Source organism: Crinia signifera, chromosome 8, assembly GCF_055691185.1.
Source record: "Crinia signifera chromosome 8, ASM5569118v1, whole genome shotgun sequence".
NCBI lineage: Eukaryota > Metazoa > Chordata > Amphibia > Anura > Myobatrachidae > Crinia > Crinia signifera.
The window spans coordinates 78,583,883-78,598,197 of record NC_139224.1 but is presented as its reverse complement, the minus strand read 5'-3'; the positions used below and the strand labels follow the sequence as shown (position 1 = coordinate 78,598,197).

The 14,315-nt window shown below is 41.1% G+C and overlaps 1 protein-coding gene across 4 annotated transcripts in view; it reads right to left on the bottom strand.

Annotated features, from left to right (window-relative positions):
• Window positions 1-14,315, bottom strand: part of KIFAP3 (kinesin associated protein 3) — a 250,868-nt gene that overhangs the window by 142,475 nt on the left and 94,078 nt on the right. The gene's annotated exons all lie outside the window — the stretch shown is intronic.

The following is a 14,315-nucleotide window of genomic DNA, read 5'->3' as shown; positions in this document are numbered from 1 at the left end:
CTATGCAACCAAGCATCTGACTTGCCTTCTTCATTGCTTTGTTACATTGCCTACCTGCTTTTAAGTCCCCTGAAATAGTGACACCTAGATCCCTCTCTTCCTCAGTAGTTTCCACTATAGTGCCATTTATACTATATTTAGTATTTGGATTTCTGAGACCCAAGTGCATGATTTTGCATTTTTTGGCATTAAACTGTAGTTGCCATGCTCTTGACCATTTCTCTAATCTACCTAGATCCTCAATCATTTGTTTTAGCCCTCCTGGAGTGTCTACCTTGTTGCATACCTTTGTGTCATCTGCAAAATGGCACATTTTACCCTCAATTCCATTTGCAATATCACCAATAAAGATATTAAAAAGCACTGGTCCAAGTACAGATCCCTGGGGTACTCCACTTGTAACCTTTCCCTCCTTTGACTGTACTCCATTTACTACAACTCTCTGTTTTCTGTCCTGCAACCATGCTCTTATCCATTCAACTATCTTAGAATCCAATCCCAAGCTTTCAAGTTTATTTAACAGTCTGCGATGTGGGACAGTGTCAAAAGCTTTACTAAAGTCTAGATAAGCTACATCTACAGCCCCACCTTGATCTATTACTTTAGTCACCCAGTCAAAAAAGTCAATAAGATTTGTTTGACATGATCTTCCCCCAGTTTTGGATCCTGTAAATTGCTGGTTTTAAGATATTCTACAACTCTTTGTTTTAAGAGTGTTCCTATCAATTTCCCTACTACTGATGTAAGGCTCACTGTTCGATAGTTGCTTACCTCTTCCTTGCTTCCACTTTTGTGCAGTGGGACTACATTTGCTGTTTTCCAGTCCTCTGGGATTACTCCAGTAGCTAGTGACTGGTTGAATAATTCTGTTATTGGTTTTACCAGCTCCCCTTTAAGCTCTTTTAGTATCCTTGGATGTATCCCATCTGGCCCCATTGATTTATCCACTTTCAGTTTTAAAAGTTCTGTGAGGACTTTCTCCTCTGTAAATGTACTTGTCTCTCCCTCAGTTTTCTGACTATACTTGCAACTTAACTGTGGCCCCTTCCCCTCTCTTTCAGCAGTGAATACTGAGCAGAAATAATTATTAATAGTATCTGCTATTACATTGTCCCCCTCAAGAAAACTTCCACTCTCTGTCTTCAGTCTAATTATTCCACTTTTTGCTTTTATCCTTTCACTTATATACCTAAAAAAAGTTCCCCCCCCCCCCCTTTACTCACTGACTGGGCCATTTTCTCTTCAGCCTGTGCTTTTGCACATCTGATTACCTTCTTAGCCTCCTTCTGTCTAACAAGATACACCTCTTTGTCCTCATTCTTCTGTGTCGGCTTAAATTTCTTAAAGGCCAACTTTTTTGCTTTCACAATACTTGCTACTTCTTTTGCAAACCATAATGGCTTTCTTTTTCTTGTGTTTTTCCTAACTCTTTTGACACAAAGTTCTGTTGCTTTTAGAATTGCACTTTTTAATTTTTCCCACTTATCCTTCACTCCTTCCAAGTTCTTCCACTCTGCCAAAGAATCCCTTACAGAGTTTCCCATCTCTACAAAATCAACCTTCCTAAAATCTAACACCTTTGTTTTTGTGTGCGATTAGTCAGTCTCTGTCTTTATTTTGAACCAAGAAAGAGACAGAAAAGGATTGTCTTTTTGGCTGGAGCACTGAAGAGAAGATATGAATATTATTTAAAAAATTAACTTTTAATAATGTCGATAAAAAGAAGGCCATTAAAGTGAAATATAAGCTACGTACATGACTGACAAAAACATTGAACAATTATTTAAAATGCACGTGCTGTGTGTGTGTCCTATGTTAATAGGTCGTGGCGTGAGATTCCTCCTCTTGATTGTCACTACAACAAGTGGTGAATTATGTCGTATCTTTGCAATGTATGTTGCAATTGGGTACTTTTATAGGGGAGATTGGATGGGTGGTCTGACCATGTGTATGCAGTCAGATACCTCTATTGGGTTCCAATTAATCTTAGATCGTGTACCCTGAAGCCATATCTATTCAAATATATGTTACCATTGGGTGTGTTCACAGGAGAGATTGGATGGGTGATCTGTCCGTGTGTATGCGGTCAGATACCTCTATTGGGTTCCAATTAATCCTGGATCATATGCCCTCAGAGTGTATCGCTGTTATGCACTATTGTTAGAAAGATTGGGGTGGTGTGTATACAGTACTATGTTTTGCTGTAAAAACACCTAGACAGGCGTACGGGCCGTACCTTCCGGTGTTGTAAACAACCGTAATTTAGTAATGTGCACAGGTAGAATTCCGTGCTATACAAAAATTACTATAGGGAGGATTGCATGGGTGATCCGACAATATTTGTAGTTGGATCCCTCTATTGAATTTCCAATCCACAGGTATCAAAAATGCGTAATTGTTGCAATATTTGGCAGTTTATGTTACTGATATACGCTTCCTACCCGTTAGCACAAAATAGAACATGCAGCGATTCGTGTGATGTTTATAATGTCACATTGGGCTTTATTTTGGTTCATTCTTTCTGACAAAATCCTTCTTAGATGGGCAAAACCATGTGCACTGCAGGTGGGGCAGATGTAACATGTGCAGAGAGAATTAGATTTGGGTGGGGTTTTACTTCAAAGTGAGATCTATATTGCAGTGTAAAAATAAAGCAGTCAGTATTTTCCCTGCACAGAAACAAAATTACACACCCAAATCTAATTCACTCTGCACATGTTACATCTGCCCCCCCTGCAGTGCACATGGTTTTGTCCATCTAAGAAGGATTTTGTCAGAAAGAATGAACCAAAATAAGGCCCATTATTAGGTGATGAGGGGATTCTAGGAAAAATTGCATGGGTGATCTGGCGGTGTGTGCAGCCAGGTCCCTCTATTTATTTGCAGTTTATCCTTTCAGACGGTGGATATTTAAATAGGCAACTGTTATATTATATTAGATAGGCTCCTGTTAATCTGATAATTGCAAATACATGATTGATACAATTGGTTGATGTACAGTTGTTGTAGTTTATGGGAATATCACGCTGTTGTTTAAAGTATGTACCATGCAAGTGGTTATTCGTGTTATTTTACATTATAATCCTTCGCTTATCTGGGGTACATATAGAGAGGTCTCAGGAGGAGTTTCTTCTGTTGAATTACAGGCTCAGTTACGGGGACGGGGATTTTTATTACAGTTCCAATGGTGGTTACACTGTGTCCAATCGTCCGGTGCTCTATCTGTCAGAGCACATGTCACATTTGACTGGGTACAGACGGAGAGATTATGTGTTGTCTCTGCCTGCTATGTCGACTGGTCTGCTAGGTTTCAGACCTCATTCCCTGCTGATGACAGGTATATGTGGGCGAAGTATAACACAGTGCGCACTTATATTGAACATGCCCTGTATTTCGCTGAGCGGTGCAGCCTGCTACATGAAATGTAAGTTACAGCGCTACTTTTAAGACTCACTGATTATGTATGCGGTCTGTGTGCTGTCAAAATCTAGTGACCGGCATAAGCGATATATGGCACACATCCAGGTTGGACAACTGTGAGAACTCACGCTAGACAGTGTTTTACACTGTATGGTGATTGTACTAACTATGGCTTGTGCAGTACACACAGCAGGATAAGCAACTGTTGAGTCCCGCTGAGCGGTATGTTACAATGTACGATAGTTGTGCTAATAATAGCTTGTGCGATACACATCCAAGTTAGACAATCATTAAACCCCGCTGAGCGGTGTGTTGCACTGTATATAGATTATGCTAGTTATAGCTTGTGCAAGTACACATCTGAATTAAATAACCGTTAGGGCTCTGCTAAGCGGTATATTACTTTGCATAATAATTATGCTAGTTGCAGCTTTCCTTCGTGGGACTAAGCGAACCTCCGCTGAGCGGTATATTGGTACTGCACAATAATTGTGCTAATTTACGGTTACAGCTCCATGAGACTAAACAATTTCATTAGTTAATACACAATATTGACACACATTTTTAACAGCACGTGCATACGGCCGTATGCACGTGCTGTTAAAAATGTGTGTCAATATTGTGTATTAACTAATGAAATTGTTTAGTCTCATGGAGCTGTAACCGTAAATTAGCACAATTATTGTGCAGTACCAATATACCGCTCAGCGGAGGTTCGCTTAGTCCCACGGAGGAAAGCTGCAACCAGCATAATTATTATTAGCAAATTTTCTGCTTGTGAGACAAATAATCATACCACTCAAAATAGTTAATAACTAACAAAGACCATATGTCTACTTTATGTTGCCATCATTATTTCAACCTCCTTTTAATTTTTTTGGACACTAGGAGGCTTAAAATATGAATAGCAAATTCTCAAATTTTCAAGAAAATTTCCAACACTGATTTTTTTAGGGACCAGTTCAGTTCTGATGTGACTTTGAGGGACTTGTATGTGAGACACCCCCATAAATGATGCCATTTCAAAAACTACACCCCTCACAGTATTCAAAACAGCATTTTGGAAGTTTGTTAACCCTTTAGGTGTTTCACAGGAATTAAAACAAAGTGTAGGTGAAATTTCAAAATTTTATTTTTTTAGCAGATTTTCAATTTTAATACATTTTTCTAAGGAACACAGTAGATTTTACTAGAGAAATGTGACTAAAAATTGATTCCCCCAATTCTTTTGTTTTCATAAATATCCTATATGTGGCCCTAGTGTGCACGTTGACCAAACCACAGGCTTCATAATAGAAGGAGCACCTACTTGATTTTGGAGCCTCCTTTTTATGAGATTATTTTTTAGGCACCATGTAGGTTTCTAGGCACCATAAGATGCTAAAAGTTAGGAACCTCCCCCACAAGTGACCCCATTTTGCAAACAACACCCCTCAGGGAATTCATCTAGGGGTATAGTGTACATTTCAAACCTCCAGGGGTTTCAGCAATTTTGGTACAACTGGGCTGTGAAAATTAAAAATTACATTTTTTACACAAAAATGCAGTTCTGGCTCAAAATTTTTCATTTTCACAAGGAATGAAGGAGACAAAGCACCCCAAAATCTGTGCCGCAATTTCTCCCGAGTACGGCAATGCCTCATATGTGACCAAAAAATACCATTTGGGTGCATGGCAGGACTCCGAAGGGAAGGAGTGATATTTGGATTTTGCAGCACAGATTCTGGTGGAATGAATGGTGGGTGCTATGTCGCATTAGCAAGACCCCCGAAGCACGGTGAAATGATGAACCTAATAATCCATAGATGTGTGGTATATTTTAAAACACTCCTTCATACATAGGCCGGGTTTGTCGGGGCAAGTTTCACAGTGGAAAATAGTTTGCTTTCTTATTCCCTTTTTATAGCAAACTTTGCACCTTTTTTGTGTCCTGCCCTTTTTTCCAGTGGAGGGGATTTCGGAAAATGCTGCCCTGATACAATACGGGGGCCAGTACTAGAAGTACTGGGGCCCTCTGCCTGCTGGTTCCCAAATATTAGGCCCTTTATGACTTCCTCTTGAAAGTGCATAAATGTCCCCGTCTGGCTGGTAGAACGGAATAGTACGTAAGCGTTATAAAGTGCCATCTGGATGATATACACGGCCAGCTTCTTATACCATATTTTTGTTTTCCGCAGGGCACTGTACGGCTTCAGTACCTGATCTGAAAGATCCACTCCGCCCATGTACTTATTGTAATCTAGGATACAAATAGGTTTTGAGGTGTGGGTACTGGTACCTCGTACAGGGACGGAGGTGGTACTGTCTCCGTGAATTGTTGTCAGTATAAGGACATCCCTCTTGTCCTTATATTTGACCAACAACATATTTTCGGTGGATTGTGCCCTGCTTTCACCCTTTCTCAGTAATTGGGCAACGTGCGTTTTTGGGAGGCCTCTTTGGTTCTTGCGCACAGTACTGCAAGCTGCTGTACCTCTTGAACCAAGGGCCTTAAACAGGGGGATGCTGGTGTAAAAGTTATCCACATAGAGGTGATAACCCTTATCCAGGAAGGGGTGCACTAAATCCCAGACAGTCTTTCCACTAACACCTACGAGGGAGGGGGGGCATTCTGGCGGTTCAATTCTTGTGTCCTTCCCTTCATATACCCTAAACCTGTGGGTGTACCCTGAGGTACTTTCGCACAGCTTATTCATTTTTATGCCATACCTTGCCCTCTTATTGGGAAGGTACTGGCGGAATTTAACCCTTCCTTTAAAATGTATAAGTGACTCGTCTACACAAATGAATTTTTCGGGGATGTACATCTCAGCAAATTTGGCACTTAAATGATCAATGACCGGCCTGACTTTGAATAGCCGGTCAAAGGTGGGATCATCTCTGGGCATCATCTCTACTGCATCTACAGGGGTCCACCTAGCAAATGATGACGTGGGGTTTTGGGCAATAAACTGCTGGGCATATAAATTACTTTGGTCCACCATTAAATTTATAAAATCATCAGAGAAAAAGACTTTGAAAAAGTCAATTTCTTTGAGGCCTGTAGTATCAAATTGGATTCCTGGGTTGGCCAAAAACTCAGGGGCTCAAAATTGTCTGGTGGTGGGGTCCATACGGGATCAATCATTTGAGGGGGGGGGGGGGTCTCAGCTGCTCTACGGGGGCGTCTTTGAGGGGGTCCCTCATCACTAGAGGAGGAAGAGGAGCTTAAGACGAATGCAAATTCATCGCTTACATCACTGGCTGTGTCAGTGTCAGAGGCAATAAGGGCATATGCCTCCTCCGCTGAAAACAGTTTTTGGAATGATTGGGACATTTTTATTATTTTTGTGTTTGTGTAAGTGTAGTGTTTCAACACGTGTATAGTGTAGGGGGGGGTACAAACTTTATTTCAACACGGGGGGTATGTAGTGTGTATGTAGTGCTTTAACACGTGTAAGTGCAGCAGCTTCAAGGCAGCTTTTGGTACAACCTTGAAGGGGTTAAAAGAAAAAAAGCTCCTGCGCCAAAAATTGAGCACAGATGTTGGTCAGTAACGTCCGTCACTGATCAGCGCTCAGCGGCCACAGGACACCCACAAAATCACCATGGGTGTAAAAAAAAATTTAAAAAAAGACCCCACAACACCCTCCAAAAAAAACTGCTGATGAGTCAAAGGCAACAGGAATTTGATCCAAAAAAAAAAAATTAGATCAACCCTGTGCCAAAAATGCTGATCAGTGATGTACGTCACTGATCAGCCCTCAGCGGCCACAGGACACCCACAAAATCACCGTGGGTGTAAAAAAAAGACCCCACAGCACCCTCAAAAAAAATAAAAAAAACTGCTGATCAGTGATGCAACACTGATTAGCAGTGAGGGGCAGCAGGCACACAACTTTTGGTGCAACCTGACGGGGTATATATTAAAAAAAAAAAACCTGCACCCAAAAAAAGTTGCTGATAAGTTAATTTATACTGATCAGCACAAAAGGGGGGCAGCAAAGACAAAATTATATTACACAATATTATATTATATGACACAATGATGCCGCAGCAGCAGCAGCACAACAAGCAGCAGCAGCACAAGCAGGAAGCACCAGCAGCAGGCAGCACGGATGCCACCACACCACAACGCTGATCAGGTCAGTATAAGAGGACAGATGGGCACGGAGACCGCTCTGCACGCTGTTCCTGACCGGAATGCCGGCTGCAGGGCTGTCTCCGTTATTTCCTCTGAGGTGTAATGGCTGTGATTGGTCCGTCGGTCCGACGGACCAATCACAGCCTTGGGGGCAGGTGGGGTGACCACCAGTGACCCCTTTACACCCGGTGGTGATTGGTGCTGTACTTAACCGATCCCTGTGTTACCGAGCGCTGTTATTCGCCGGTACACAGAAAACGCTGCAATTGGCTGTTCACATTTGAACAGCCAATCACAGCGATCGCCGATGGGGGGGGGCATCGCTGCCCCCCCTGGGCCACGAGGGAAGATGTCTGCTGTCAGGGACAGCAGCCATCGTCCCTCTGTCACCGCGTCTATAGACGCGGTGACATTTTAAAGTCATGACGTACATTTATGCCATGCGCCGGGAAGTACATCCCGACCATGACGTAAATGTACGTCAAATGTCGGGAAGGGGTTAAACAACAGCGTGATATTCCCATAAACTACAACAACTGTACATCAACCAATTGTATCAATCATGTATTTGCAATTATCAGATTAACATGAGCCTATCTAATATAATATAACAGTTGCCTATTTAAATATCCACCGTCTGAAAGGATAAACTGCAAATAAATAGAGGGACCTGGCTGCACACACCGCCAGATCACCCATGCAATTTTTCCTAGAATCCCCTCATCACCTAATAATGTGACATTATAAACATCACACGAATCGCTGCATGTTCTATTTTGTACTAACGGGTAGGAAGCGTATATCAGTAACATAAACTGCCAAATATTGCAACAATTACGCATTTTTGATACCTGTGGATTGGAAATTAAATAGAGGGATCCAACTACAAATATTGTCGGATCACCCATGCAATCCTCCCTATAGTAATTTTTGTATAGCACGGAATTCTACCTGTGCACATTACTAAATTACGGTTGTTTACAACACCGGAAGGTACGGCCCGTACGCCTGTCTAGGTGTTTTTACAGCAAAACATAGTACTGTATACACACCACCCCAATCTTTCTAACAATAGTGCATAACAGCGATACACTCTGAGGGCATATGACCCAATGGTAACATATATTTGAATAGATATGGCTTCAGGGTACACGATCTAAGATTAATTGGAACCCAATAGAGGTATCTGACTGCATACACATGGTCAGACCACCCATCCAATCTCCCCTATAAAAGTACCCAATTGCAACATACATTGCAAAGATACAACATAATTCAACACTTGTTGTAGTGACAATCAAGAGGAGGAATCTCACGCCACGACCTATTAACATAGGACACACACACAGCACGTGCATTTTAAATAATTGTTCAATGTTTTTGTCAGTCATGTACGTAGCTTATATTTCACTTTAATGGCCTTCTTTTTATCGACATTATTAAAAGTTAATTTTTAAATAATATTCATATCTTCTCTTCAGTGCGCCAGCCAAAAAGACAATCCTTTTCTGTCTCTTTATTGTACCATACCCATTGTCTTTGGCAGCACCCCCGTATATGTATCCATTGCAATTGTAGCACAGCAATAGAAAATCGGGGAAAATAACTAATACTCAATCAATATCCTTGTGCAGAACTAACTTCCCAAACCCCTTTTCCCTTTTTGATATATTTATTTTGAACCATACTGATAGGATTATCAATTCAACCTACAAGATTCCCATTGTGGAAAACAGCACTTTCTTTCTACACCATCAGAGCTGCCTTCATTTTGGGCATCTTTAGATCTCCCAACGATTGCCACACCTCATTGGATGGACCCACTCGCTCATCAAGATTTTCCCCAACCTCTTGGAGAAAAGATCCTCCTGGCAGACAATTCGAAGAAACCGTGAAAGGGCCATAAGTATCTCACACTGAATGGCTCTAGACAAGACCTGATTAAAGATCTCTGCTCTCTCTTCCTTTCAACCACATTGACTTGGACTTCAACATATTTCTTATGCCCTCCATATCACCCTCATTGATGTGATAAGTATTTTACTGCAAAATAACTTTCTCTGATCAGTATTTGATATACTGTTTTCTCGCCAAAATTTCTGAATATGTTATTTTTCATATGCTTAAACTTAAACTGTTTTGTTACTACCCTGTTTTCTCTATACATACAGATAGAGCCCCTCTCAACTATCTTCTTTAGGTTTTGGCTCACCATGGCTATCCTATTGTTCTCAGCAGCAAATACATTACATAGAACAATACAATAGGGGGATAAGCAGAGTAATACTATTACTCAATCCTATTAAAGGGTTGGATGAGGAGGGCTCCATCTGTAGGAGACCGAATCTCACAGATCCCCTCCACCCCCCAATTACTCCTATTGCTGGACTTGTGGAGCCAGTTACAGGCTTCATGATCTCAGGCATGGGTCTTTCTTTTGAGATGCTATCTGTATTTTATTTCTTGACTGTCCTTCTCTGCTGACTCCCATAACCCCCCCCCCCCCGCCCACCCAAACCAGGATCATTACTTTAGACGTAGTTTGTCCTCAAACCTCTCTTTAAATGACTGTCCCAATCAATCTTATAATTTCTTCAATTAACGCTAAAGGCCTGAAAATCCTGGAGAACAGTACAAACTGTTGCAATCTCTCTGCTCTGATAGAATTGACATACTGTAGGCTTAATCGAGGAAACTCACTTCAAGTCAAACACACGTCTTCACTCTTTAGTAATTATCGCTAGCCGATGGGGTTTTTCAATAATAATCCTGATGGGAAGTCACTGGGTGTTGCATTCCTATTTTTGCGCCGGTTCCCTCTGTCAGATATTAAATTACACACACTGATCTCTGGCAGACTCCTTTTATTGTGTGATATTCCAACAATATCACTCAATTAGACAATAGAGGGAGAAGAAACAACATAAGGATTAGAGGCCTCCCAGAGGATGTAGAGCCCCCCATGATATATTATATACTATACCATGATAATAGGATATACTATAATTAATGTTTATGCCCCCAACCACTCACCAAAACAACTTTCTTTAAAAATGCTTTAGATTTGTCGGCTCCGCATTTCAAAAATATTGGTGTCTTTGGTGGAGATCTCAATTGGACCCTCAACCCCCTTATAGACATCTTTAGCAATTCCACTAGGTTCTCCCAATACAGATTCCTGAACCTTGCTTTAAATCTCTTATTTCATTAGTAAAGTAATTTGTCTGGGCCAGGAAATACCCCAGAATTAAATTTTTCTTCCTTCCTTTCCACCCACTAGTCCAGACTAGTGGGTGGCCTTCAGCTCCCAGATTTAAACTACAGTATACTATCAAGCAACTCAGCTAAAGAGGATTTTAGAGTGGACTAGAGATAGAGACAACAAACACTGGGTAGCTCTGGAAGATTGTTTTACACCTACGTCGATAGAGATTATGCCATGGCTCCCTAAACTACATATACTTTCGTCTTTTCATCTAAACATTGCCACCACCCTGTCAGTCTGGAAAACTATCAGAAACTCACTGGGGTCGGGAGGGCCTTTTTAGAGTGGGCCAGCTGGTGACTACTACTGGATTTAAATCATTCCAAGAACTTTGCGATGTTCCTCAGTCTGCTTTCTGGAAATTCTTACAGATTAGACACTTTTTATTGATGGCAATAGACTAAATTTGTCTAAGAGAGAACTCACTAGCTTTCAAAAAAATTTGTACTGCTACTAACTCCTATTCCTACAGAAGTTCAGCCCTTTTCAAAATTCTTTTACAGAAACATGACTCCCTGACCCCCTCTTGGGTCAAATCTTGGGAAAAGGATTTGCGAATTTCCCTTTCAGATAAGGATTGGCAGAACATTTCTTTAAAGGCTCATTCTAGTTCCTCTTGTATCGCAATAAGGAAAACACCATATAAAATTCTCATGTGGTGGTATATACACCCCTACCTATTACATGCAATCTACCCCTCAACCCCCAATACTTGTTGGAGATGCCTGTCTAATGTTGGCACTTTAAAACACATTTGGTGGGGCTGTCCTAAATTGAGGGATTACTGGTCTGATGTTTTCAATGTTACACAGCGTATCCTGAATCATCCAATACCAACTGACCCCTCTTTCTAACCTGTTCTCTGGAAATCCTAGGTTCCTCTGTCCCGCAGACTGGTTTGTAAGATTACTTTATGTCAATGCAAGACCTATTGAATTAATCACCGGTTAAACTACTCGGCTTTTCTGCCAATTGGTACCTGTGGTTGAAATATAAATCTTCTGATGATTATAAGTCATACTTCCACGCCAAACTTGTGACTATTGAAACGGTTTCAACGAGATGCCCCCTTTCCTCTTTCCTTATTCTTCTCTTCTTATATTACTTCTTTCCTTTACTCAGCGGTTGTCAAACTGTGGGTCCTGACCCCAAAGTGGGTCCCGACCTTCTCATCATGGGGTCGCGACTCCATGTTGCTGACCATCAGGCTGATGACTGCTCTAATGTCAGTCAGTGATTCATGGAGTCTGAACAATCTGTTGAATTGTCTGTTATATTAGACTCCTCACATCACTGTGTGCCTCCACAATGCTGCCATGTATGTGCTGTCTGCTGCCTACACGTGTGATGTGATGACCTTCTGCATCAACTTGCTGGGGACCCGTAAATATTTTTATTGTCGGATGGGGTCCCAGAGCAAAATAGTTTGAGGACCCCTGCCTTTACTTAATCTTTATGTGAATTTATGATTGTTCTGTTTGAATTGATTTACATAACACACAGTTACTTGATCTATTTGGAGACTTGGGAATACTCTATTTTTCTTTATAGCAGTCTTTATTATTCTGATGTTTAAAACAGATGTATGCTCTTTTTGTGTGTCGAAATCAATAAAAATTGATTACACAAAAAAGAGAGTGGTTTTTAAAGTAGGGGCAAGTGGTCTGGTCCACATAGTAAAGCCCACAGGGCTATACCTGCATTCGTGGTATACATTATAGTGTGCCCCTGTGGGCTTTACTATGTGGGCCAGACCACTTGCCCCTTCAGAGTGCGTATGGGGCAACACAGATCGGCGATCGACCTGTCACTACGTGGCAGGAACATAGACCAGCCTGTGGCGCGCCACTTTAAAACGTTGTGTCACCCATTGGCATCCCTCAAGTATTTTATAATCGATCACATTAAAGAATCCTTGCGCAGAGGTGATCGCGCCAGACAACTCCTGAGACTTGAATCCCAATGGATTCTTAGATTGGATGTAACTCATCCACGAGGTCTAAATGACAAGATTAATTGGAATGCCATCATGTAACCATGCTTGTTGTAAATAGCTTTTTGTCTCATATGTGTAATTTTGTGTATATGTGTATTTTTTTATGCGCATGTACATTTTTGCATATACGTTTTTTTTATATATGTTTTTCTTTGCAATTTGCTTTTGTTTTTCCATGTCTTTTTATATGTATTGATAATGTGCCTTGTTCTCCACAGCCTGGGCCCCCCTCGCCGCTTGCAAGCAGCTCCTTCCTGATTATGCGTCTTCACTTTGTTCTGTGAAACACAAGCTGCTTCGGTTGCCAGGCAACCACATCCATTACTGGCCGGATACTTGATGACGCGCACTTCCTGTGTGTGCGCCGGAACTGCTGGCAGCGTGCGGGGGCGGTCGAGGCTGATGGTGACTATATAGAGGTGAGTGTTATATGTCACTGTTGTTGTCTGTACCTGATGAAGGGGGTCACACCCCGAAAGCTAGTCTTTTAATACAGACGTTTTCTGCTTCACTTACAACCGCCTCCTGAGTGCTGTCTCCATTGGATTTGTATCGGCTTACTGTGTCCGGGCACCGGTGCTTATTATATTGAGAACACACTGAGTGCCGGCTGACTTGGACTCATATATATATATATATATATATATATATATATATATAAATAATATTGGCATATGGTGCACCTGCTATTCTGTTTCTGTGTTATCAGTGTCAACACTAATAATGTGCGTCAGTTCTTTCCACTGTATTCAGTATCAAGATCCTGCCGTGAGCTCGACAACACACGTCTGTTCTCGGAAAAAACGAGCCCGACTGCTTTTAAAGTCAGGCTCGTTTTGCAGAGATGCTTGTTCAATGCTGACGTGAAAGACAGCAATGAATAGGCACCCACCATTATTTCTCCCGTTGGAAATAGTGGCGCGGGATTGAATAACAATATTTTCCATTGCCACAGTATGCCAAATTTGTGATTTTTGGGCAGGAGAGGAACAGTGAGCTACGTACGAATTACGTACTATTAATTTTGGCAGCTACAGGTTGAGTATCCCGTATCCGAGTATCCGTTATCCAAATTATTCCGAAATACGGACATTCCAGAAAGTGAAAAAAAAATTTTTTTTTGCTAAAAACTCACTGGGGACAATTGTAACAGCACTACTGAGGACATGATATGTAACTGGCACTATATATGTGCAAGAAAATGATTGCTTGCCATTCAAATTCAATATCTGAGATAGTACACAAATTTTGTTTCATGTTTTGAAACCTTGTTTTTTGAACAAATAAAATATATTTGTGTGTATTTTATGTGGTAATAAAATATATTTGTGTGTATTTTATGTGTTTATACAGCATACATGCAAGATACTTCAAAATACATCATTGAAATATTAAAATATTCCGAAATACGGAATAATCCGTTATCCAAAATTCTCCTGGTCCCGAGCATTTTGGATACGGGATACTCAACCTGTACTAGTAAATGGGACAAGAGCTTCGCAAGATCCCTC